At 56.4% G+C, this 21,868-nt stretch overlaps 1 protein-coding gene across 3 annotated transcripts in view; it reads right to left on the bottom strand.

Moving 5' to 3' along the window:
* The window catches only part of LMX1B (LIM homeobox transcription factor 1 beta), an 80,022-nt gene that overhangs the window by 18,816 nt on the left and 39,338 nt on the right, over positions 1-21,868 (bottom strand). The gene's annotated exons all lie outside the window — the stretch shown is intronic.

Here is a 21,868-nt window from a genome sequence, read left to right as displayed (position 1 = left end):
AGAAATACAGCTGCTTGGGCTCGTTTGGAGCACCGTCCACCTTGTGAATCTGGCAAAAGCCTTCTTGCTCTTCAAGGCCTGGGTGGGCACTCCCCACCCCATGGCAACAGCCCCCTCCTCGGAGTTCTCAGGGCAGCCTCTCCTCCCTGCTGGTTCACCCATTCCCCAGACACCGTGTGTCAGGCTCAGTGCTGGGCACTGGGGACAGCTATGACCATGAGGAGGGAGACAGGAAACAGGAAAGAAAGGCACACCCAAGCCTGGGTGGCTCAGTCGGTTGAGCGTCCGACTTCAGCTCGGGCCATGATCTCCCAGTCCGTGGGTTCAAGCCCCGCGTCGGGCACTGTGCTGACAGAGCCTGGAGCCTGCTTCGGATTCTGTGTCTCCCCCCCACCCCCGCCCCTTCCCTGCTCCCGTTCTGTCCCTCCTTCTCAAAAAGAAATAAACATTAAAAAAATTTTAAAGAAAAAGAGACAATTGCTCCTGATCCGGTCCAGCCTGGGAGGCGGGGGCGCATCAGAGAAGACTTTCCTGAAGACAGGTTTGGGCATAGACAGAGGAGGGAGAAGCAGCCAGACCAGGATGGGAAGCGATGGACAGACCGGGTAGCAGAGGAAACAGTGAATGCGAGGGCCCAGAGACACGACCAGAATTAACCAGAAATAAACAGTGCAGAGGGTGCGTGTGGAACCCGAGGAAGCTGAAGAGTGGCAGGAGCCAGTCTGGGGTGCAGGCCTTCTTACACCACTTACAAAATGTGTTCTTTAAAGAAACAATTGAATTTATTTTTGAATAGGTAACGCATCGCATGGTTTAATATTCAAATGTACGAAAACGTGTTGGCTGAGGTCTCCTCCACCCCGTCACTAGCCATTCAGGTCTCCTACCCAGAGGCAACCAAAGTCTACCATTCAAGTCCCCTTCTAAAAATATGCAAGAATAGGTAACACATACATAAACCTGTGTGTATACGGTGTTCCCCTCCCTCAACTTTTTTTAGTGAGGACTGGTTGGGGGTTTGCCCACTTTTCTTTTCCTTCCTTCCTTCCTTCCTTCCTTCCTTCCTTCCTTCCCTCCCTCCCTCCCTCCCTCCTTCCTTCCTTTCCTTCCTTCCCTCCCTCCCTCCCCCCTTCCTTCCTTCCTTCCTTCCCTCCCTCCCTCCCCCCCTTCCTTCCTTCCTTCCTTCCTTCCTTCCTTCCTTCCTTCCTTCCCTCCCTCCCTCCCTCCCTCCCTTCCTTCCTTCCTTCCCATAAACACCAATTAAAACTGTTCCTCATGCACCCACCCTCCCACTCCCACGGTTGGTGAGGATTCCATGTCTGGCCTGGAGCACCTCCTTTTACAGCATCTGGCAGTTCTATCGTATGGGCAAACCCTAATTTATTTAACCCCTGTCCTGTTGATGGCCTTGTGGGCCATTTAAAGGATTTTTGTCTTAATCTCAAGAGCCACGGGAAGCCATTGAAACGTTTTAAGTGGGGAGTAGCTTGAGCGATTTACATTTTTAAAAGATCACTTTGGCTGCGGAGCAGGGACCAAGGGTGGGGGAAGCGCAGAGTGGAATCGGGAAGAGCAGCCAAGAGGATCGCTGTCGGTGCCCTGCAGGTGAGAGGCGCAGGGGGGCCCGGGCGGGGCTGCAGGAGTGGGAGAAGAGGTGGTTTATCGGAGCGCGAGGCCACATGTAAAAGGGACTGGGCATTGGGGTGGGTGGGAGGAGCCGTGGGTGGCTCCCTCAACCCTGTCACCCTGGTGCGTGCTGGACGGATGAGCAGTGACTGAGATGGGGACACAAGGTAGCGGACGGGGGATCACGTGAAGACGCCAGGTCCAAAGTCACTGGGTCTCACCGCGCTTCAGCCTCCGCAGTGTCCAATTCGTCACTGGGGCTGGGATCTCCCTGCCCCCCCCCCCCCCCCCCCCCCCACCCCCGCCCCGCCAAGTCAGGCTCTCTGGATCTGAGCCTTGTTCTGCCCCAGCCAGCCCCAAGCCCCGTCTCTGCCTGTTCACTCTTCAGAGGGGCCTGCTGCTAGTGGCCCTGAGCCCCCCTTCCTCCACTCCAGGCTGAGCTGGCGTTTGTGAAGAGGGGGCAGCCCAGAGAAACACTGGCAGCTGGCCTTTTAAAACACGTAGACGAGGCTCCCTGGGGCGTGGGTGTGGCAGTGAGGAGGAGGGCTCTGGACAGAGGGTCAGATTTTGCTCCTGGTCACCACAGGAAGAGATGCCCTTCGTGGCTCTTGGCTCCCTGGTGGGGCTGGGGGGCAGACTGTCCGTTCCCTGGAGCTCCCCTCACCTTGTCGCTTTGCCACCATCCCTGGCTCAGAGCTAAAGGTGTCCCCCAAGAGAGGAGCTGGGGTGGGGGCAGCCAGGACCACCCTCCGACTCCGCTGCAGGCCAGAGGAGGCAGTGCACATGGGGCAATGCAGGCAGTGAGGGGTTAACAGCCCGCGCACCCCCATCTATCAGCCAGCATCTCCCAAACAGACGGACAGACAAGGCAGCTGTCCAAACAGGCCTGTGTACCTGGCCACAGCCGCAGAGAGGACAGGGCAGTGGCTGTTTACTTTGCTCCCCTCCCCCACAGTCACACACTCACACGCACTGGCAGGGCATTTCCATGCAATCTCGCCTTGGGGATGCACCCGCCACTCCTGAGCGAGAAGGTTCCTAAATGCTCCTCTCTGAGGTTAGGAAATGTCCTTGCTCAGGGCTCCAGGCTGGGAAGGGGGGCGGTGTCTCTAAGAGTTGGTGGCTGAGATGGCTGGTTGGCCCAACTGGGCCAGAGTCACCCTGTGCTGCGGGTAATGCCTCCCAGAGCGCGCACTTTCTGCCAAGAGCAGAAACGGAGTGTCTTGAAGCCTGGGGACCTGGTGAAATTGGGGTGCCTGGAGCATCGCCATCTCAGATCACTTCTGGCGAATATGTCTGCTCCGGGCGGACATGGCTCTCAATAGGGACTATCCAGGCTTCTAGGGCCCCATGTCAGGCCCCCCTGGACAGCTCCATTCCGCTGTCCCAGGACTCCTCACTCAGGAGAAGCTGACCTCACTGACTGTCCTCCAGACCGGTGTCCTCTCCTTGGTCTCCATCTGCCTGAGGCCACCAATAGCCACCCTCACCTCTGCCTGAGTGACACCTGGGTGGGTCCTCCCTCTCCCTCAACAGCTGTCCCCACATTTGACCCATCGTCAGGCCCCTAAGTGGCTCTCAGATCTGCCCCTCCCCACCGGTGCTGAGCTGTCTGTGGGTCTGGGGTGTGTTAGGTGTCCACAGTGCCCAGACACCAGCATGCCACGCCCTCCCCCTTTATCCGCTTCCCTAGTTACTTCCCCAGCTTCCTTCAAATGCCCCTTCCCTTGAGAGATCCCCCTGCGATGCCAGGCTCCCCACCTGCCCCAGCACTGTGTATTGAGCGCGTGCTGTGTGCCTGGCTCTGGGGGGAGCTTATACACTATTTATCCCTTTTCCCTTCAGCCCTGTAAAGCAGGGGAAATGACCAGCCACTTCACAGATGAGAAAACTGAGGCTCAGAGAGACACCAGGCCTTGTACCATGCCTTACAACTACAAAGTGTCAGAACCTCAAATAAGAGAGAAGGGCAGTGTGATTTGGTAAAGGAAAAGAGCCTCTTGCTTATATGTGAGCTGAGTTCCTAGTGCGGTGCCTGGCACAGGTGGGCAGTGAGAGGGGCGCAATTTTGACCAAGTCTCTGTGGCAAAGTGCTCATGGATCTCTGGACCTCACCACTACCAGGCCATCACCTGTCTCACAGCTGGTAGTGGGGACTCCCGCATCCCTGGAGCTTTCTGTGTCCGGCTTTACCGAGGGGCACTGAGGCTCAGAGAGGGAAGCTCTTGTCCACGCTCATCCGGCTGGGACACAGTGCAGCCAGGATTCTGTCCCAGGCTGCGTATCACTCCCCACCCCCCACCACCGCCCCCAGGGAGGCCAGGTCCTGGACCTCTCCTCAGCAACCCCCACCCAATGTGACATCTTTACGGCACATGCTGGGTCTGCGAAGGCCTGGATGGGGTGAGGGGGAGGCAGGACACCTCTCAAGTAACGGATTGTAAATTCCTGGGCCCCGGCTTTCCATCCCTAACAACCTCCTCCAGGGGCTCACAGCGCCTGTCCCTTCGCAGCCAATTTAAATGAGGGGTCCCAGACCCTGGGCGTAAAGCATTCCAGACTTGGGAGAGGGGGCAACTATTGTTTCTCTGGGAAAAAATAAAATAAAATAAAATAAACCGGGTCTCTGCAGCTTCTAATCACTCTCACATGTGCTGTGTGGTTCCCACTGAGGACAGCCCTCTACAGTGTAGGAGCCCCTTGTGGGCACAAACCCTGCTTCTCCCCACAGCCTGGGAAGGAGGTCCTGGACCCCCATTATACAGTGAAAGAAACTGAGGCTGGGGCGGGGAGAGAATACAGAGCTACACGTGCTGGGCCCCCATCCATTTCGTGCCAGACTCAGGGTCTCATTTAATCCCCCAATAATCTCACACTGACTGACGGTCCCCATTTCACAGAGGAGACAAGTGAGCACCTTGCTCGTGGTCCTCGGCCAGGATCTCCTTGGGCAGACAGGCCCCTTGGAATCTGAACCTCGGCCCTTCTGACTCCAGAGCAGGAGACCTTTGCCCTATGCAGTGTGGCCTCCCCAGGTGAGGTGCATCCGATGCTCCTTGGAAGGTCCCAGCAGCCCTGCCCTGGGCAGGTCCCCCCACAGCCACAGCTGGGGCCCGAGAGCACCAAGGCTGGTTTTTAATAAGGAAGATGAATTTTCTTGGAAGCCCCAGGTTTGGGGCGGGGGAAGGGCAGCAGAGGCTGGCGACTGAGGCTCTCTCTGCCCTTCTGGTGGGAGGGGAGTAGAGGCCTGGCCCAGTGGCCTCTCTGCTGGCTGCTGGGGGCCTGGGCTGTGGGGGGCCACCGCCCGGGGCCTGGAGGGAGCTGGCTCTGCACGGCCCGCGCTCTCTCCCCGCGTAAGCCCACAGGATATTACACTGCCTTTGTGTGCCTGGTGACCCAGCTGCTGGTTATTGAAAAATTCCACCGCTCGGTGCAGGGCAGGCCCGCTGACCCCTCATCCCGGGACGCGCCTATCTTTCAAAAGATACGGGATTAGAGAGCCAGACCCGACCTGGAGCAAAGCCCCGTCTGGGGTGTCTGTGTTTTCCTGGCCTCTCGGGATACTGGCTGGAGTGGGCTCTTGGCGCAGGATTTAATTAGTTGGAATCAGCCTGTGATTACCGCGACGACTATTTACCCAGCCACTCTGCAGTCTGAGCCCTGCTTGGAACAAAGATGGGCCCCTCGGCCCCACTGGCCAGGCCAGGGGCCCCAGCTGAGCCTGGGCCCAGCTGCTGGGAGGGGAGGGCGGCGGGCCTGGCCAGGCCTTCTGCTGGCGCACCTCATTTAACCAATATTTGTGGGTTTTTGCAATGCAAAGCATCTACGTGGGGCTTTTAAAAAATTAAAGCATCTCAAGAAATTTATGGCCGATTTCCGAGCCGGGGCCCCTCCCCCCAGCTCACGGCTGGCGGTGGTGGCCAAGCAGAGCTGGGTTTACTGGGAGGAACTGAATCCCGAGGACAGGCGTGGGTGAACCGGGTGTGGGGGCTGTGCCTGGGATGCCAAGCTCTGAGACAGTGGAGGAGGTACCCTCGGCCCATGCTTCCCTTGCCCCCCGCCACCTCCCATGCCCTCTGGCTGTAGTCTGTCTGTCCTGCGCGCCCCTCCAGGAAACCACGGTGGCAGCAGCTAGCTTGGTTAGTGAGAAGAGGTCTGTGTGTGTGCCAGCCTCCTGCTCCTCATGCCTACTCACCACCCATGTGAGTTCGCTTGTGACACAGACTTCCACCACGGTTCACAGGACTCCACACGTACACATACCTCTCTGTACACACGCATATGCGCGCACCTGGACTGCACACGCCAGTGGTCTATAGGCTCCACCCATATCCACCTACACGCGCCTGCCAACACTTGTGTGCGGTTCGGCACTATACGTGGACGTCCCCGTACACACACACGTACAGCCGCTCACACCTACCTAAATGTCTGTTGCTGCCCTACCTCGCTGCTGACACATATACAAACACGAGGGTCTGCACCCACGTGCACACACATACTCACATGTGCGCACTAACACGTGCACATACGTACAACTATATCTACAGGCTAATTTCGAGCAAGCTCCCACGTAAAGGCACAGGTACAACTGTTTATATGCCTGTGGGCACACGCAGATGCACATACGCTTCCATTTGTGGGGAGATCCATTGCCTCTACTCACGTAGGCATGGGTCTGGCCATGGGAGGCTGCTGGGGCCATTTCAGGGACTGCCCCTTAGAGGGGTGTCACCTAGATCCGGGGTCAGGTGACTGCTCTAGGAACCCAGTCCTGCTGGCCTACATTATGGAACGTTGAGGCACAGGCCATAGATACTCTTGGGAATTCAGATTTGGGAGAGCTCTCAGGGCCCAGTTTCTTTTTTTTTTTTTTTTTTTTTTTTGTTTTTATTTATTTTTTTAAAAATTTTTTTTTTCAACGTTTATTTATTTTTGGGACAGAGAGAGACAGAGCATGAACGGGGGAGGGGCAGAGAGAGAGGGAGACAAAGAATCGGAAGCAGGCTCCAGGCTCTGAGCCATCAGCCCAGAGCCCGACGCGGGGCTCGAACTCACGGACCGCGAGATCGTGACCTGGCTAAAGTCGGACGCTCAACCGACGGCGCCACCCAGGCGCCCCTCAGGGCCGAGTTTCTAGAAGAGCCACCAGGCTGAGGTCCAGGGCAGGGCCGGCCTGGCCCCTGTTCCTCAGGCAGGTCCTGCCCACAGATGTCATCAATCCCTGGCCCAGGAGCCCTGCCTTCAGCTTCCTCTGAAGGTGCCATCCCTCCCCCAACCTCGGCCATGGTCACAGTGGTTCTTGTCCTGCTTTGTGGTCTGGGATGCTTGGGGGTCATCCCGGGGGGGGGGGGGGGGGAGCAAGGACAGGGAAGTGGGATGCCTAGATTTGAAGGGACTTTGGGTTCCTATGACCTCCCTTTTCCACCCTGCCCTAAATACAACTGACCCCCAGCCCCAGAGCCACGTGGCCTCACAAGTACATAGACACGCCTGTAACATATGTATATACCTATGGACACAGGTATATACACCAAGGTGACCGGAATGCCATCTACTTACCCAGGGCACATACAGGCACATACACTGTCATGTATCCACCCTTTACTGCTTGGCTCTGCAGCCTGGAATGCCCTCCGATCTTCTCTGCCAGTGCAAACCAGACTCCTCCTCCCCGCCTGCCCTTCTTCTTCTCTCGTTGTTGGGGCCAGGGCTGCTCAGAGCTCAAGTGCCCAGAGAGCCCCTCGACTGGGCTGCACCCAGGCCTGTCACAGTCTCCGCGTCCGTTTCTAAATGGCAAATAAGTCTGACAGCAATCTGGGTGTCTTTACCCAGTAAAGCATCTGTGGTGGTTTAACAAAGGAAGAAAACAAGCAAATGCTTTCCCCACATTGTGAGCAAAAGGAACTAGCAACCTGGGGGCTTTTTTCTCCCTGTTTAGGAGCCCCAAGAGGACCACCCCAAGAGGGCCCGGGCGGCGTGAGAGCTGGGGCACAGCGTCGTGGGGCTTCTCTGGAGTCTGGAAGAAGTGAATTCATCTCAGAGTTGTGACCTTGGGCCTGTGACTTCACCTCCAGAGCCTGAGTTTCCTCATCTATAAAATGGGAGGTTATAATCTGCCTTTGCAGGGTTCCGGTGAAGATACAGTGAGATGGTGAATGCTGAGAGCCCAGGATAGTACCCAGGAGGTGACTCCCATACCCCTTCCAAAGCCTGACCATCTCCCAATACTGAGGTCCCTGCAGGCCCCTGGCCTCAGTAAGAGTTCCTGTCCCTGAACCTCAAACACGAAAGTATTCCCTCAGTGTCCCTTACTCGCCCTCTGTCCCCTATCCTGCCAGGACACTAAGCTCCCTTTCACCTCTCCAACCAGCCCACCTCCTACCTCTTGGCCAGCCATGCTCTGAGGAGACTCTGTCCTTACCCACTGATGCCAAGTGTCCACCTGTGTTTCCTTCCTCAGTAACTTGGTTGCAGCTTCCTTCGCTTTCCCAAACCATCTTTCAGCTGAAAGTACCCACCTTCCAGACCCAAGGGTCCCCTCTCTCTCTCTCTCCCTCCCTCCCTCCCTCCCTCCCTCCCTCCCTCCCTTCCTTCCTTCCTTCCCTCCTTCCTTCCACCAGTCAATGTTTATCGAGCAGCTACTACGTACCATGACTGTTTAAGGGGCTGGGCATTGAAGCTTATACCCGCCTCTGCCATTTGCTACATTTAGCCATCCCTTCTGGAAACTATGCAGGTATATGGCCTTGGCCTCTCCCCTGACACATTTGCGAGTTCCTGGTTCTCCATGTCTGTCTCTCTTTTTAAAAATGTTTATTTAATTTTGAGAGAGAGAGAGAGAGAAAGCACCAGCAGGGGAGGGTCAGAGAGAGAGGAAGACAGAGGATCCAAAGCAGACTGTGTTGACAGCAGAGAGCCCGATGCGGAGCTCGAACTCACAAACTGTGAGACCAGGACCCGAGCCAAAGTCAGACACTTAACCAGCTGAGCCCCTGGTTCTCCATCTCTTAAATGCCAGGACCCCCAGGGCTCTGTCTTCTTCTGGCTTTGATTACCACTTTGATGCCAAAAGCTCTCAAGCCACCACCTCCAGTTCTGTAGCATCGACCCATCCTTCAAGCCCCCCTCTTCTTCCCCTGGGCTCCAGACCCCCTTTACCCACCTGCTTCCTGGGCTGCTCTGAGTGAGTGCCCCCAGGGCACCAATGTGCTTACACACAGCCCAATGTGTTTACATCCTAGTTCCCGTCACGCAGCACATGTGCACAAAGATATATGCACGAGGACGTCTGCTGATATATTGTGTGTGTGTGACAGCGAGGCACTGGCTATAGCCCAAAGGCCTGTCAATGGTGGGGGGGAGGGTGGGTTGGGGCGGAAGGGTTAATAAATCACAGCTCACCCATTCCCTGGACTGTTACATCGTGGTTGCAGAGACAGAGGTAAATCTACGTGCACTGACATGGGCAGATGTCCTCAGCATGTGGCTAAGTGAGCAAGTGCAGGGCAGGGCAGTGCTGAGAAAATACGGATCCCGTAAAAAGGAAAACCAAGTGCATGTGCACAGAACATGCTCGCACACATGTAGGAAAGGCCTGGAATGTTACCCATCAGTCAACTGACTGCCTCTGGGAAGGAGTTAGGGGAAGGGGTGAGGACGGTCCCATTTTGCTTGCCTTACTTCTGCTTTTCTGAAAAAAAAATTTTTTTTAAGCTTATTTATTTTGAGAGAGAGAGAGAGAGAGAGAGAGAGAGAGAGAGAGATAGCGAGCAGGGGAGGGGCAGAGAGAGAGAGGGAGAGAAACACAAGCAGGCTCTGAATCGCCAGCACAGAGCCCAATGCGGGTGGAACTCATGAACTGCGAGATCATGACCTGAGCTGAAACCAGGAATCAGATGCTCAACGGACTGAGCCACCCCGGTGCCTCTGCTTTGTCTGAATTAATTTTACAATGAGCAGCAGTGACTTCTATAATACAAAAAAGAGAGAAAATGCCCCACCCTGGTTTCTCACTTCCCCTGGGCTCTGCTCCTTCTGACCAGCTCTTCTGGAGGTGACATCCCCATCTGTGCTCCCAGGTTAAGGTGCAGGCCTGCTCACACACAACTCCTCTTCCCCAGTGGCACCCCTCATCCCTGTACACCCACCCTGCTGGCCCTTACTCTGGCCTCCTGGCCCTTCTGCCTGCCTCCTGGCTCTCTGGGAATGAAAATCAAACCATGTCACAACCCGCTCAGAAGTCTTCACGGCATCTCCACTCGGCAACAGAGCAGAGCATCCCTGACATCTACGTCTACGTCTAGGTGCGTCCTCACAGTCCTCCTCAGCCAGCCAGAGCCTCCCGTCCACATCTCATGCCCAAAGCTTCGAGCTGGTGCCAGCCAGGGGAGGGACCGCAGACACATCAGGCCGTCATCACTGCTGGTACCTTGGCAACTCCCTCCCGCCTCCCGACTTCCTCTTACCCTTTCTTTCTTTGCCCTCGATTCCCCCCACCTCCCCTCTCTTGCTGCCTCCCCTTCGTCCTTCCAGAGGTGGATTTGAGGCTCCAGCCACACAAAGGCAGGCTCCCCCTGATCTGCCCCCCCCCCCCGCTTGATCGGTCTCACGCAAGGGCTCAGCTACTCTGCGAGCTGAAACCCTCGCCCCGACCCCCACCCCACCCCTCCTCCTGGCCCGCCTACTGCTCCCTCAGGGCTGTCTGTGAATGCTTTCCCTCCTTCAAGAGCTAGATTCAACGTGTGCTTCCTCCACAGAGGCCGCCTATGCCCGGCATCCTCCTGTGGGCTGACATTTGTGACGCCCCGGGCCCCCGGAAGGTGGGGAGCTGAGCAGCCAGTCCTGGGTTCAGATCGAGTCCGTCAAACCTCAGTTTTCCCATCTGTAAAGCAGAGCAAATATGGTTGCTGCCTCATAGGTTGTTACAGGATTGCTGAGCTCTGAAGCACAGCACCTCAGCACAGAGACAGGCATGGGTGCCCTGAAAATGACTCCTCCTCTCTTTGTTTCAGGGGCACACTGCAGCCTCTCGGTGCAAGTTCTTCCCGGGGTTTGGTCAGCTTTTGCATTAACCCTGGAGACAATGGTGCAGCCTTCAGGGAGGGCCTGTACTGCCGTCCTTGGTGGTGGTGATAGCGGGAGGGGGTCTCTGTGTGGGGGGGACACAGCTGAGATGCCCCAGGCTGGCATCCCGGGGGCGGGGGGCAGCTGGTGCCTGCTCTGTTCAAAGGCCAGCAATTCTCCACGGCTGGCGAAGGGCGGGTGGGGGGTCAAACGGGGGCCCCTCCTCCTGAACACTCCCCAACCCAGGGGAGGGAGGTGGTCCGATCAGAGACTCAGCGACCCCACCCCCGCAGCCCAGCACCGGGGTCGCTGGAGGGGCCTTTGTTTCTCCGGAAGAGAGGGGCTGCCTGTCTTTGCCAGAGGAACCCTCCTGGAGCAGCCCCGCTGGCCGCCGGCCACCGCGAGCCCCACGCTGGACGAGCCTTTTCGCCAACACTCAGTAAATACGCAATACTGCATTAAAGCAATAAATAGTCATTTTAAGGAAACCGAGACTCAATTTAGCCACCAGAGTCAGGAGCAGTGGTTAGCAGGGCTGCGGAATGTCACCGCACAGCTGGCAGCCCCGCCCCCACGGCCCCAGCCCCAGCTCCAAGGGGGAGGCCGAACAAAGGGCCATGCCAGGCTGTACCACCCCTCCCCCCAAATCAGGTTACCGGTTTGGGGGCGGGTAGCTGGGCTCAGCCAGCAGCTCCCTGGAGCTAGAGGAAGCCAGAGAGACAGGCAGGCATGGTGGGAACACCCCACCCCCACCTGGGGACAAGGACAACAATGACAACCATAACAATAGCAACCCTAGCAGGAAGGAGGACGAAATCCCCACTGAATGGGCACTTGCTTGGTGCCTAACACTGGGCCAAGTACTGGACGCGCGTGGTTGTACCGAACGCTTCGCCCCCTCTCGTGAGGTACAGCCCTTAAACCCCATTTGCAGGCGGAGAAGCTGAGGATCAGGAGGGCGTTACTTTGGTCAAGGACAGGGAAGATTTTGTGCAACTTGGGCATTTACTAAGCACCTAGCACAAGGCCGCATCACCGTTCCAGCTCGGCTCCTTGACGACGGCCCCTCCACCTGGTCCTGACAAGGGCGAGTATGTCGCTCCCTGCCCTGAGCCTGTCCATCTGATCGGGTCGGGGAGTGGGCTGGGCTGCGTGGGGGGTTTGGGGGGCCGGGGGCCTGTGACTTGGTCTCCGGAGTTATGCGGGCAAAACAAACAAGGCTCCTCTGTGAAGGGCTGGGGGATTTGTGCTCATTGCCATGGAAACCACACAGAGCGTGGGGGGGGGGGGAGGGAGGCTGGCGCTAGGCTCCCCTTCACAGATGTAAGACCCCCTCAGCCTCAGACCTGGGGCCGGCTGTGGGTGGCCTGGAGGCCGCTGGAGGCAAATGAGGGGTGGCTGAACTGCTGTCTCCCTAGGCTGGGGTGGGAGATAAGACCCTGGTGCAGAACTCAGGCCAGGCTCCGTGGGCTGCCGGCACGGGACAGCAGAGGAGCCTGTCAGTCAGGATATGCCAAAAATACCAGGCAGAGATAAGAGCGTAGCTCCTATCCACCAGGCTAAAAATAGCCCCACGCTGGGAGGCAGAGAGGCCAGGGGGGGGGATTCCCCACGGACGGCCTGGCCCACTGCCCCCGCGCCATGGGTGGCCTTGTCTGGGATGAGCCCATTTCACCGGCAGGGCAACCGCGGCCAAAGGCAGGGCGAGGGCCTTGACATGCTGTCTCAGAAAAGGCACTCTCGAGTAGGAGGGCCGGCTCCGTGCCAGGTGCTGCTTGGCACGTGATCAGCAGGTTCCGTTTCTTCCACAACAGATCAGGATGGTGATGATGACAGTAACAATGGCTGTAGTCGTTAACGGTTATTGCAACTCGTCATCTGCCGGGTACCACTCCGAACACCTATGTGTTTCACCTCATTTCAGAAATGAGGAAAAAATTATTCTTGTCCCCACTTCAAAGATGAAGAAACTGAGGCTCACAGAGGTCCCTTGCCGAAGTTACACAGCTGTGGGAAAGTGGCAGAGCTGGGATTTGAACTCAAGCCTCTTCGACTCCAGAGTTTTTAAACCTTAGACTGTTTAGCTGAGATCAGCAAGGCCCAGAGAGGCATATTCACCTGCCCCAGGTCACACAGCAACAGAGCTAGGACTAGAACCCAGGGTTTCCTGGCTTCCGGGTCCTAGGTGAGTCATCACCGCCAAGGCCATCCTCCTTGCCAGCAGTGTCTGGACTGTGCCCTTTTGTTCCTTCCACTTGGTAGCCCTGCCCCCACTCCGGCCTCGTCTGTCTGTCTGAGCTGAGGGTACCAGCCTCCCTGCCTGTCCCCTGTGGCACAGCCCCACCCAGAGGAAGGCCAGGCCAGGGCCCGGGGCTGCCCTGTCTAGACACTTCTCGAAACTCGGCAGCAGTGGCCGCTCTCAAGGGCCCGGCCTGGCTGGGCCCAGCAACAATGGGCCCTCTGTGCCCAGCTCGGGGCCTGCTTCAACAGGCCGCCCACCGGTTCCCAGCCCAGCCCCACACACTTCCGCCATACCTCCCCAGGCCCCTGTGCCCACCCTGGGAGCAGGCATCCTTCCCCTTGAGGGCAGGGCGTGGGAGTCGCACGCGGCTAGACCAGGGAACTGGTTCTGCCGAATTCCCTGGGCTGCGCTCCCAGGCTGGGAGCCAAGAGGTCTCCAGGGGCAGGAACCGGGCCGGACGCCACTCACAGGCTGTGACATTTCAGTCTCCACCACCACCCTCAAGTAAAGAGGCTCCTGGCCCCATTTTACAGGCGAGGGCAACTGAGGCTGAAAGGGAATTCCCAGGCTTCTATGTACTGAGCGGTCACTTGTGCCAGGCCCACGCTAAGCACTGCACGTGGGCCATGTCTCAGTCCGCACAACCTCCAGACCCCCCATTTGTTCAGATGAGAAGAACACAAGCTGAGGGAGGTCAAGGGACTTTCGTAAGGCCACGCCGCTGGTAAGTGGCAAAGCAGGGGCTGGCAGTGGCGGTCAGGTCCATCTGACTCCAGGTTTCTTTAACCCTCAGGGTGCTAGGGGTGTGAACCTGTGGGAGGAGGAGGGGGGGGGGGCAGGGGGCTCTGCTGCTCCGCAGGTGCCCTCTGTGCCCGGTGGGCCCAGCGCTGGGAGAAAGGCCCACTCCGGAGCCATTCCGCCTCCACAATCCCCGCATTGTTGATTCATTAGGTAATTTCCCTGGAAGCACCAGCTGTTCGGAGGGTGGGGAGATGACTGATTGAGGCGGCCGGGGGCTGTGGGGGCCACTGGGCGGGGTGGGGGGGGTGGGCTGCAGCCAGCCCGGGCTGGGGCAAAGGTCATGCCTGGCCAGGTGTCCTCCCTTCCCACTGTGGCGGCCACACCTTGCAGGGACCCCTGGGGGCTCCGGGGACAGTGAGGGGCAGGCCCAGCCCTTCCACCAGGGCCTGGCATTTCCAGGTGCCTGCCCGATGCCGGGCCATGGCCCCACCGCAGGCTGGTGGGCGGGGAGCAGCAGGCGGGGACCCCGCCAGGCCCCACAGAGCCCCAGGCTCCCGGCTTGCCCAGCTGAGCTGCAGCAGTTGGGAGGTGTGGGAGGGGCCTCCCTCATCTACGGCTCCTCTGAGCCTCTCCATGGCCTCGGGCTGGCCCATTAAACCTGCTCCGCTGCCCAATAAACAGACAGCAACCATGTGCTTCGGCTCAGCTTCAGTGCCCCCCGCGCTCGCCGGCCCTCCGCCCACCATGCCGTGCAGCTGCCCTGGGGAGGTCTGCCTGCCCTGCCCAGGAGCCTACCCTGGCCCGACTGCAGTTCCTGGTGAGGGACCAATGGGGCCTTGAAGGCACTGCTGCAACCGGGTGTCACACTGGCCCCAGAGGTCGCCCTGCATCAGGGTGTGCACACCGGCTTCAGAGGTCACTCTGCATGGGGTGTCCACACTGGCCTCAGATCACCTTGCATGGGATGTCCACACTGGCTTCAGGGGTGGCCCTGCGTGGGGTGTCCACCACTGTGTCAGGGTATCTATAATGGCCTCAGAGGGTCTGTGTGCAGAAGTTCTTCCACTCTTCTTCCCCAGGCTACCCCTTTCCCATCCCAGATCTAAGATTTTGCTGTTCTGGGGCCACCTTCTGTGGGTTAAGCGCTCTGGCTCTGACTCTCCAGCAGCTGCCTGCGCATGTGCCTCATTGTGACAAAGGCCCTGACACTGTCCGTTTCGCCGTTTGTGTCCTCAGTCCATGCAAAGGACCACGGCAGCCACGGCCTGGGGCTGGCTCGGGTACAGGTGCTCGGGGAACAATGGTGTTAGATGAAGGAAGGGACAGACAGATACAATTAAGGGATCATCACCCAAAAAGTCTCACTGCAGCCCTGCATGCAAGCTGACCCACTGTATTCGAGTGCTTCTACGGCTCTTAGTGTGTTCTAGGCTTTGACACCTGTGCTTTGCCCCTACCACCTCAGTTACCCTTCACAGCGTTGTGTGAAGGTAGCTATTGTCCCCACCCCTAGCTTCCAGATGAGAAAACTGAGGTACGGAGAGGTTACATAACTTGCCCAAAGTCTCGGTGGTCAAGCTGGGGTTTGACTCAGGCCACCTGTCTCCAATGTCCACACTAATTGCTACACTATTACGCTGGCCTCAGAAATTACTTCTTGGGCAATGCCAAGAGCACTTTCACTGACCACAGAAAGCTTATATTGCCTTGGCCACACCAGGACAACCTCTAAGAATAGTGTAGACACACAAAGGACAGCCTCTGAAGCTAGCTAGCGTAGACGACCCCACACAGGATAACCTCTGCAGCCAATATAAATAGCCCCTGGCCACACCAGGCAACCTCTAAGGTCAGTGTAGACATACGGGACAATCTCTGAAACGAGGCCAGTGTCCACAGCCAGGAGACGGAGCAGGTCCCTGCCCTGACCTGAATGCGGAGGAGGCTGGATGAGCCTGGGGCCAGCCCTGCTGGGTGAGGGGGGGTGGGGGTGGTAAGCGCCTGCAGGGCTGGCCCATCCCTGGCCCAGCTGGGACACAGGAGGGCCTCCTGGGGGTGGCGTGAAATTGTCATTCTCTACTGAAGGGCTGCTGGAAGGAGGCTTCCGGGCCCAGCTGGGAGGGGGGGGGGGTCAGTGAGCGCCCCTGGACACGTTCCGCCCAGGCCCAGGACCCTCCTCACCACCTGCCCAGCACTGGTGGCCAGGACAGGAACCAGACAAGCCTGGGGCATGAGTTGCCTGAAGCTGTCATGCTCTGTGGGGCAGGGGGTCCATTCAGGCCTGTGACAGGGCCCTTCTGGAGCCAGACAAAAGGCACCAGCTCCCAGCAACAGAGGAAGTAGTGTGCCTGTGTGTGTGTGTGTGTGTGCATGTGTTTGCATGATCTCTGTGTGTCTGTCTGCCTTTATGTGTATCTGTGTGTACATGAGGCCCTAGCAAACCCACCCCCAAACATGCTGGCCCCGGCCCTGGAAAAGCACAGCCTCTTAGCCCCTGGAAAGGTCTTCCTCATCCTGCACCCTAGCCCCAGGTCTGGCCTGGCCCATCCCATGGTGAGGCTTTTGAATGTCTTCAGCCCCCAGTACAGACTTCCTGCCTCCACCAAGAAGTCCTCCTCACCCACCAAACTAGACCTGAGATGGGAAAGGGGCTCTCTGGTTTGGGATGCCTGGCCTCTCCTGCTGCAATTAATGCAAATGACTTTCCAAGGTTTTGGCTTGATAATTTGATTATTTGTTCTGCATTTATCTCAAGCAAAGTGGATGACAAATAACTGCAAACTAATGTGATAAAAACCATTTATAAAGCTGCCTCGTTCGGGGGCCTTCTCCTAACTATTTATGACAAGGTAATAATGCTGCCGTGTGCGTCCGCCTGACTTTAAATTGGTTACTTAGAGGCATGATGGATGAGGGGCGAGGCCACCTTCTTCTGAGGAGAGCTCCTGATTTCTGATCTCATTTTTGAGGATAATGAATTATATCTAATTAGACCTTCCCAAATCTAATCAGGAGGTGGGAATGTGGACCAGAGGGAGGGGCTGGCAGGCGGCAGGGAGGGCAGAGGGTCAGAAGGTGGGGTGCCCCCAGACCCCTGGAGGCCTGGCTGCCTGGGGGAGGGAGCAGCCCAAACTGAAAGACTGGCTTGCTTCCAGCCCACTCCCTGTGCTCTGGCCAAAGAGATCTAGAGCTGACAGGTCCCTCCCTGGCTGTGGGCCCTTCCTGACTCTCTTCCCCCCAACTCCAAACCTAGCATTTGGCACCCTTTGCAGGCTCAACCTCTCCTGCCCCGCTGGCCTCATCTCTTAACCTTCCCCCAGTGCCTACAACCCAGCCACCACTCTCCCCAAACACGGTGTCCTTATTCATGCCTCCTTGAGAGTTCCCTCTCTGTCCTCCACATCCAGGAATCTCCAACTTGACTATCATGTTCCTTAGCCCCTCTTTTGAGAAGATTTCTCCCATATTACTGCTACTTCCCCCAAGCGAAGCCCCACGGCCCCTTGTTTATCCCCTCACCAGACTGCTAGCCCATGCTGGCCCTTGATGCTAAAAATGAAGACAGCACCCCTTCTTCTGGCTAGACATAGCTCTGTACCAAGTGAACAAAGTACAAGATGGATTTCAGTCTCCTACTCACTTTCTTGGCTGGGTGCCCTTGTGCAGTGAACAACCTGAACAATAATACACAAACAGTCTTAGGTGCCCTCACCAAACTGGGAGCTCCCTGGGGGTTCCCTTACTCATCTTTGTATGTTCCACGCCTGATATGGTGGCTAGCACACAGCACATCGTCACTATTTGCTTCCTGAATTGAATGGACAAAAGCATCAAGATCGTCCCACTTTAAAACCTCCGGCCCAGGAGCTGCCAAGACTATCCATGTCCCTGTACAGGTGGCAAGGTCTCTGCAGTGAGGATGCCCTGCCATCCTCCCTCTGAGGCCTCTGGGATCCAAAGCCCATGGGTCTTGCCCTCTCCCCTACTCCCAGTGCAGGTGGGCAGCCCTGCTTCTATGCATAAGGTGAACCTGGAAATAAGTCACTTTTGGGTAGCAACTTACACGTTATAAGCGGAGTTCTGTTTGCAGAGAACTAAAAGTATGCTCAGATTCCCAAGTGCACTTTGCCTGTTCTGTGTATTTTGTGGGTCACGGAAAACACCTTCCCCGTTTTTAAAAATGCTCTCTGGTGCTTTCTGTGCACTATCATGTTCATGCTCTCCAATTTCCTTACTCTCCTTCCCAGAGACGGTCACATGTCCACTTTGTCAAGCTGGCGATGCCTACCTCTGTGAGAAGCCTCTTTCATTCTAGAGCCTTTATCCTGTCAATTTCCCACTTGCTTTACTTTTTTAAGAGCTCAGAATAAAATGTAATAAGACACTGAGAAAAATACATGCATGTTGCTTACAAGGTAGCAAAGGGGCCAGGTGAGTGGCTGGGAGGTACCAGTGCCAACTCAGAAGAGTGGGATTCCTCCTTTCACTGGGTGATGGGCAAATGCTGGCTCCAGGATGGAGGGCAGTCTGGGGGTATTGGTGCACAACATCTCCAAATACGGCTACACTAAGTGTAACATCAGAATACCTGGTGTTCCCCTCAGTGCACTGGTTCTCATCCAGGGATGATTCTGCAGATTCTGCAATCCCCCTACTACCCCCCTCTCTGCCCAGGGAATTTCCGCAGTATCTGAAGGCATTTTTGAGTGTCATGACTGCAGGTGTGGTGCTAGTGGCATTTGTAGGTAGAGGCTGAGATGTTCTCAGTGCGTAGGCCAGCCCCCCCCCCCCCGCCCCTGCCACCAGGAAAGGATGACCTGGGCCAGGTCAAGAGAGCCTGGACTGAACAACACTGCCATCTCACTGTGGTGCAGACTCTCACCAGGGCTCAGTTCTAACCAGACGAAGGCACAGAGACCTGAGGGATGGACAGCAGCAATGTGCCACCTCCCTCCTGTTGGGCTCCCAAGTTCTACCTGCTCCTGTGTCCCTCAAGTTCCCTGGAGCATCACATCCTTCCTTCCTTGGCATATTACCCTAGAAATGCCTTCTCCGAGCCGCTTCTGAGCCCTTCGTCCTTGTCTTTTTGAAACCATGAGCTAGGGGATGCAGCCTCTGTTGATGATACACTATTTGACTTCATGGAAAGGTTTAATGAGAGCCTCTGATGGGCAGGCACCACGCAAGGGTTTGGGATTGGACACCTGTCCATTTCCCATTCCTCACATAAGACACCTGCAAAAAATGAATCTGGTAACAGGAAGAAAAAAAAAAAATCTCTGCCGCTGCAGTCAACAGCCTCCTGTGGTCAGACAATGGGAATTTTCTGCTCCGTCCTATTTCCTCTTCTGTCTTGGCTGCTGGGATGCTCAGAGCTTTTAATCCCCATTCTGGTAAGATGTCAGCTTGGGTACTTGATTTACTTCCCCTGTACCCTCCACAAATTTGACCCACTGTTTTTATTTGAAGAATCTTGGGAGCTGCTAATGCCCTTTCGGGAAGTAGCAGGTATATACCATACACGGAGAACACATCACCATCCCCCCGAGCAGCGTGAGCCAGTCCCTTTGAGAATCGCTTGCCCCACGCTGTCACCTTCAATGACCAAAACAGCGGCATTCCACCTTGGGAACATGCTGAAAACCACTGGACCGTGCACTTTGAAACAGTGAATTTTACATGACGTTTTGTTATGTGAATTATAGCTACAACAACACAACAACATTATATTCCCATTTCCAACTGAGGCTTAAGTAGTGAAAGGACCTGTCCAAGGTTGATTGGGTCATTCAACAAATATTTCTTGGGCAGCAACTGTGTGCCAAACACTGCTCTGCCCAAGATACATGGGTAAACAAAACAGCAAAGACCTCTGGCTGCCTATGCTTATGCTGTGGGGAGCTTCTCAGCAGGCAGGAGGCAGAGCCAGGATTCCACCTGGGGGTGCCAGTCAACCTGGCTCCCCTTTCCGTCTGCCTGCCTGTCTTCCCTCTTGGGAGAGAGCAACTCTGTGCTGGGCAGGACCCCCAACTTCTCACGCTCTGGCCGGCTCCCTCAGCCTCACCCATTGGGCTTGTCCCCACTCTCTTGCACAGGGAGGGCACTTAGATGTTCTCATCAAAGGGCACTGCCACAGGAGAGCTGAAAGGCAGAGCCAGCAGGCCTTCCTGGCTTCAGCCCCCGGCCAGGGCACCTTTGAGGGCCTCCCCCAAAGTGAATTATCCCACAACAAAAGCATGGTTTTACGACTCTCACACCTCCTGCTTCCCTGTCTCCTCTTAGGAAATGCACGTGGAAGACACGGTCATCACCTCCCCATTTCACAGGGTAAAGGGACTTGTCCAAGGTCACACACCTGCCAAAAGCAGCACTGTGTCACAACCGTCCCTACTCTTCCCATTGGCCCACCCTGTTCCCTGTGGCAAGCCCTAGGCCTCGCATTCAGAAGGCACTCAATAGTTGTTCCTTTATTTCCTTCTCTAGAGTCAGCTGCTCCGCCTTTGGCACTCAGGTCACAGGGGAGAAGGCAGAGGTCACAGGGGGAAGGCTCTATTCTGGGACATGTGGCTGCAGTTTGGCAAGAGCGAAGGAAATCTCTTCCTCCACTGGCCCTAACCCCTGACCGGCTGTCCCCACCCCAAGTGGCTACACCAGGCCAACCTGCGTACCTAGCGCCCCGCCCACCCATGTGTTCATCATTCATGCAAACTGGATTTGGGCGCCTACTCCCTGCCATGTAGACACAAGGCTCACAGTGCTGAACCAGACACAGTCCCTGCCTTCGAGTTATTTGCTGTCTCTGGGGAAGACTCGCGAGTAAACAGACCATGACAATACATGGGATCGGGGCTGGGATGGGGGAAGCACGGCGGGCTGTGGGAGCCCAGCCAAGGGGCGGCAAATGCAGACAGAGTGTTGGGGAAGGCTCCCTGGATATTGTAGTCCAGCTGAGACTGGCAAGAGGGGCAGGAGTTACCCAAGAGAAAGAGGCAGGGGTGCGTGCTGCACGCCAGCAGCGGGGACACATCCCAGGGCCGGCACGTAGCCCAGAATGGCTGGAACGCAGAGTGGAAGCAGGTGGAGGCTGAGGAGGTGGGCACGGCAGAGCTTACAGTGTGTCCCTGTCTTAACACTGGAGCTGGGAGACATCTGGGGTCTGCAGTGATGTGGCTAATGCTGCATTTGAGAAGGTTCCAGCACCTTCTCAACCCTGGGTGGGTTGGCCGGGCCAAGCCTGGAAGGGGAGAGCCCAGGTAAAATGGACACATGAGCCAGGGCAGTGATGGGCGGGTAGAGAGGAGAGAGTTCCAGAAATGATTCGGTAGGTGAATGGCCAGGCATTGAAGACTTGATGCATGTGGGCGAGAAATAGAGGTGGGATTTTCAGCTTGGGAGCCTGGCAGATAGAGGTGCCATTCACTAAAATTAAAACAAAAAACCCAGGGGGTTAGGGATGGGGAGTGAGGGGGAGAGGGGTGTGGCTATAACAGCACAACAGGAGGAATCCTTGTGAGAGAACTAACTGTTCTGTATCACATCTGTGGTGGTGGATACAGGAACCTACGTGAGATAAAATCACACAGACCTCCAGGCACACACAGAAACATGAATGCATATGTGTAAAGCAGAAGAAATCTGCATAAGATGGGTGCATTGGATTGATGTCAATGTCCTAATTGTGATATCATACTATAGTTCATACAAGACATTTCCATTGGGAGAAACTGGGTAAAAGGTACAGGGGCATCTTTTTGTATTTTCCCTTACAATCGCACGTGAATCTATAATTATCTCAAAATAAAAAGATTAGGGGTGCCTGGGTGGCTCAGTTAGTTGAGAGTCTGATTCTTGATTTTGGCTCACGTCATGATCCCAGGGTCATGGGACTGAGCCTCAAGTCCGGCTCCACACTGAGCAAAGAGCCTGCTGAGATTCTCTCTCTGCCCCCTCCCCTGCTTGCACATGCGTGCACTCACTCTCTAAAGAAAAAAAAAAAAGTTTAATTAAGAAACACGTACTTGAAAAAACAGCGCAGAGGAGCATGGGTTTGGGGGGGGGGGGGAGGGTTTCAAGCTAAGTCAACTCCTAGAACAAAAAGAGCCAGGCCCCACGGCTCTGTCCCTGCCTTTGGGCACCCTGGCCCTCTAGCTGGTGTCCCTCTTCAGCTTGCCCGGCCCCGGGCTGGACCAGCCC

This window comes from Lynx canadensis, chromosome D4 (genome assembly GCF_007474595.2).
Source record: "Lynx canadensis isolate LIC74 chromosome D4, mLynCan4.pri.v2, whole genome shotgun sequence".
NCBI classification, from domain to species: domain Eukaryota; kingdom Metazoa; phylum Chordata; class Mammalia; order Carnivora; family Felidae; genus Lynx; species Lynx canadensis.
This window is presented reverse-complemented; position numbering and strand designations above follow the sequence as displayed.